The sequence below is a fragment of the Malaya genurostris genome, chromosome 3 (assembly GCF_030247185.1).
Source record: "Malaya genurostris strain Urasoe2022 chromosome 3, Malgen_1.1, whole genome shotgun sequence".
Classification (NCBI taxonomy): domain Eukaryota; kingdom Metazoa; phylum Arthropoda; class Insecta; order Diptera; family Culicidae; genus Malaya; species Malaya genurostris.
Window position 1 is genome coordinate 18,535,621 of NC_080572.1, and position 4,867 is coordinate 18,540,487.

General features: G+C 42.7%; 1 long non-coding RNA gene across 1 annotated transcript; it reads right to left on the bottom strand.

Moving 5' to 3' along the window:
- Window positions 1-2,269: 2,269 nt before the first annotated feature.
- Window positions 2,270-3,125, bottom strand: LOC131436830 (uncharacterized). The gene is made up of 3 exons (XR_009230670.1): window positions 3,049-3,125; window positions 2,899-2,996; window positions 2,270-2,835 (listed from the first exon to the last, which is right to left on the bottom strand). It is a non-coding gene; the product is annotated as an uncharacterized LOC131436830 (long non-coding RNA).
- Window positions 3,126-4,867: the final 1,742 nt, after the last annotated feature.

Below are 4,867 nucleotides of genomic sequence, written 5' to 3' on the forward strand. Positions count from 1 at the left end.
ATGTCTTCCTGTTGTATCAGTGATGGATGCTGTTCCTGTCTAGCTTCCGTCCTCCTTTCTTGCTTTACGGCTATTGGAAATCGCCGTTGATTTTGCAGCGTATTCGTTTGAACGATTGTTGGCGGCCGTGCCAGTTGCCGCGCGTCTCTATGTTGCTGCATTGGTTGTTCCGTCTTCTGGGAATTCGACGTTCTGGGGAGTCTTGTTGACCATTGCAGTTTTAACTCGCACACTTGCTCCATCAGTTGATCAAGTTTCCAAGACCAGTGATTGTTTTCATCCTGTGATTGAGCAGTCTCGGAGATTGGTTCTAAGCCCTCAACGGAACCATATTCTTCTGCAGCATTCTCTTCTGATTGTACCGCGTGAACTCTAGCGAAACGTTGATGATACTGCGTTGTCTGCGGTGATTTTACTGTAGCCGTTGGAGTTGCGAAACTAGGTTCCAACAATGCGCTGTGTGGTACTGGAAGTCGTCTCTGTCTACTCAAAAGCAATCTGGTTTCATCATAGCTCGTGCAAATCTCGACCATCTCCTGCAGTGAATGAGGCCTTGCTGCGGTGACGATCGCTGCGTAGTCTGCGTTCATGTTTTTCTTGACGATAAAGAACTGTTCTTCTTGCTCCATTGGTGGTGTCACAAATCGAAAAAGAGCTGCGATGTCTCGGTAGTATTTCGCAAAAGTTTCATTTTGCCCTTGAAAGCGAAAGCAAGCTTCCAAACGTAGTATCTGTGCATATCCTGCTGGTAGAAATTCCTTGCGTATCTCCTGCTTGAATGCTTCCCAGGAGCTTAATCTGTTCTGCGCCATGGCTCGAGCGTACCAATCAAGCGCATCTTCTTGCAGTAAATGCTTAATTGATGACAACAAAGTGTCGTCATTCATGCCTTCCGATCTGGCAAATGTCTCAACCCGATCCAGAAATATGTTCAACGATGTTGTATCCTTTTCTCCTCGAAATTTGAAAGGCCAGTTATGTACTGCCTTTAGCATGCGTCTGTCTTCGCCTCTTTCTTGCGTTGGTCTTGATTCTCGTCGTAGCAGATGTCGAAGCAAATCATCTCGTAATTCGTTGTATTCTTCCCATGCATTGCGACAAACATTGTTTCGATTCCAATTGCCAGTTGGGTTCTCTTCTTGCTGTCTTCTCGGTGGTGGGGGCCAATATTCATTCGAAGCTCCCGTTTGATTCAGATGCGAGTTATCTTGGAGCACGCTATCCATCCCTCTCGTATTGGTATTGCTCACCAAGTTTCTTTGATTTCCTAATGGAAGTGGAGAGTAATGTGAACTTCCATCAAATCTCCTACCGGTAACGTTCGACCATGATGAACTGCTTGCTTGTCCTGCAGCTTGAGGGGAGGTGGAGGGTGGTTCCAATCTATGCTGCCCATCTGCGGTTACCGTTGTCGCATTGCTATCGACTGCTGTGTTATTCTGTTGTGCTGGTGCTATGCTGCTGCCTTGCACCACACGAGTCACTGCTTTATTTAATACACTTCTAACATCACTTCCCATCACTTTAACTAGAGCACACAATGAACTGTGCATCTCTAAACGATCACTCGGCGGATTTATTAGTGATAAACGAGACCGATAATGTGCGATACGCGACCGTAATTGAACAAGCATTTCAATGTTTATATTTCTAAGAGCAACTTCAACCAGTTTTTGAAGTTCATAAATCTGAATTCGACATGACTCTAAATTTTCCGAAGGGGTTATAGCGTGATCAACGCTTCTTCGTACTATGTTTCGCGATTCATCTTCGCGGATTGCTTTAAGTAAAAGCTGCACTCTAGTGCGGTGAGTTTTTGCGGTTATATTGACTACATGTCTCAACGCCAACTCATAATCAATTTCTTCATCGATTAAGTGTGTATAATCCATACTTAAAAGATCGAACTGAATTCACAAATCAAAATGTGCTTAAAACAAACTATCACCCAAATCACAAAACTCAAATTCTAATATAAATTTTTTAAATAGGTGGGGTTTTCAGTTGGGCGCCAATGTAAAATATAGGAATCTCTTTCCTCTAGGCGACGGAAAGCCAACTAGCCCAAATAAAATCATTTTGTGTATCGTTTCATATTGCTTATATATTTTCGAGCATGTACTCCAATCTACTTTTCCGCCTCCTCACTTTCTTTCTCTAAACCTAAAGCACTTCTTTCGCTATCCAGCTCTACACATTTCTATTACCCTGATTATCATTTTCCTACGCTATCATCTTCCATAAACTCACAATAAATCTTTTACTCACGGTACCGAAGCCTTGCTCACTGGACGATCGAATCCCCATCGTCCTTATCCGACCGATGTCATTGTCAGCACTGCCAACAACTATCGTCCGAAGCTCGAAATCGCTCAGTCCACAATCCCGCTACGGCTCTTACTCCAATATTCTGCGCGCAACGCAACGGTAATTAAGCCGCAAGCGCCTGTCTGGTCGGAGATCGATCCGCGACGAAGACCAATTACTCTCCGGCTTGCGATCAGCAAATCACTCACTATCAGTGCGATGACGTCACGCTCGCACCCAATCTCATCGCACCAATCAAAACTCCTGTGTCTCGCACGAGGCCACTATTCCAAACGCCTCCGTCGGAAATACGATCGATGTCGGTGTGTGACTCACGATCTCGGCTAATCAATCCGGCTTCCAGAACCACAGTGTAATAATTTCGGTTCCTCCTCGTGTTCTGCCGTGTAGTCGCGCTTAACCTCCAAGTAGAAGGGAACCGTCCACGTTGAAGATGGTTGGACCAAGATCTAGTCAGTCGTCGATGACTGATTCCGCAGAATAGGATGAAAAGGAAAAACAAAAACCCTGGAATGGCGAACCAGATGAGTTCTGCCTGCGTGCCTTTTAATTTGCTTAATTTTGTCTCACCCTTTTGGGGTTTCCAATGAATGTGTCTGGCGTCTTTCTCTTCCGCACTTTGTATGTTCGGGTCCGTGTGCTCCGTGGCGGGGAACTTCTCGATCCGGCTATAAAGACTAGCGTCACTTTGGGCTTAAGATGACCAAAGTTTGCACATACCTTTTGTTTCGTCGTTCCGATTTGCTGACGACACACTAAGTCTCTGCAGTTCTGCTGTGCAGCTGCGGGTGTTCCCGCATGTGTGTTTCTTACACTTGCTTATACGCCCTTTTGAAAAATTACCCGAGAAATATGATTGAATAGTTTTTTACTAACTTAAATTCAAATGTAGTATATGAATGTAGCTGTTTTATGCAACAGAAATCTTCAAAATTATTTTCTAAACTTTTTTAAGTTGTATTATATCGGGGAGTTTCTGTTGTAATATACAGGAGAAAATGAAAATGAGAAAGGCATCATTACACCACTAGGTGGATTAAACCAGGTTTTTCTAGGCGGGTATAAACGCCTGCCGAGTGATGGGGTCATGCGGTATTTTTTAAAAATTATTAATCGGTTTATTGTTTCAGTGTAAATTCGATAGTCCCACGACAAAAGGGCCTAACTGCAAATGAGAGCCTCTCTTTGTTTACTTTCGCTTTAAATTATTACGAAGCCATTATTGCAAATTCTCTAAAGTTTCCAATATAAATCGAAATCTTGTAGTTTTACCTTGAAAGTTTTGCGAAGAGTGAAGCGTCAAATATAAAATCTGCTCGGTAAATCGTGAAAGAAAAAGTAACCAAAGAGAAACTGTCATTTGCAGTTAGGCCCTTTTGTCGTGGGACGGTCGAATTCGATAGTCCCACGACAAAAGGGCCTAACTGCAAATGAGAGCCTCTCTTTGTTTACTTTCTCTTTTGATTATTACAGAACCATTACTGCAATTTATCCAAAGTTTCCAATATCAATCGAAAGCTTGTGGTTTTACCACAAACGAATTTCCAGACATGACAGTCACGATCTTTTTTTGGCGCACATCTACGGCCCTCCGTGAAACTGGCACCAATGGTGATAAATTGGTTGCACTGCTGAGTTCCCATCATCGCATTCACGATGTAAAATACCCTGGTGATCACGTTTTTCTATGTGTTAGTGCGGTTGTCATTTTATTTTGGAATAACAGAGAGACGTGAAGAAGAAAAAACATAAACAAATGACGTTCCGGGAGTTGCTTTTATGTAAATATTTAGAGTTGGTTCTGCTTGCGAAAATATTGACAGTGAAATGCGATGTTTTGTTCCGGGATGTTTCAATCGTTTTCATCACCTGCATTTGAAATGCCACCCACAGCACAATCACTCCATTATCCATAATAACTGTAATAGATACCACAGTGCGATCCGCCAAATGCTTCCTCCAACGAAATGAACAGAATCGGATGTGTATACTAATTTTCTATATTTCGACGTTACCTTGCAAGCCCTTGAAGAAAAAATGTCCAGATTTTCAATTAGTGCCAAATATTCGCCAGGCTGCGCGAAAACTGGAGTAACTTAGAAGTGAAATCCCGATCTGAAATGGTCGTTTGTTTATGTTTACATGCTTGAATCCCGGCGCGCCATACTTATTTCGTGAGAAAATTACCAACACAACCAAAACTGTCTTATCACGCCACCAGTGTATTTTACGTCGTGCATCGCATTCATAATGCAAATGTCAAACCGTGAGAACCCTTTCGATACGTTAGCTCATTTGTATTAAAGTGACTATAATCAGAGTGGCGACAGCTGTTCGTTTGGAATGACAGCTCCCAGTTCCAAACGAGCAAACGACCTGTCAATTCAATGTAAAGCTAATGGAATGTTTTGAATTGTTGCCAAACTTACGGATGAGATGTCGTCACTCTGGTTATAGGCACTCTAATTTGTATATATTGAGATTTCATGGCACACTTTGGTCGAAATGATAACAATGCAATTAATCTCGCGCTCCACCA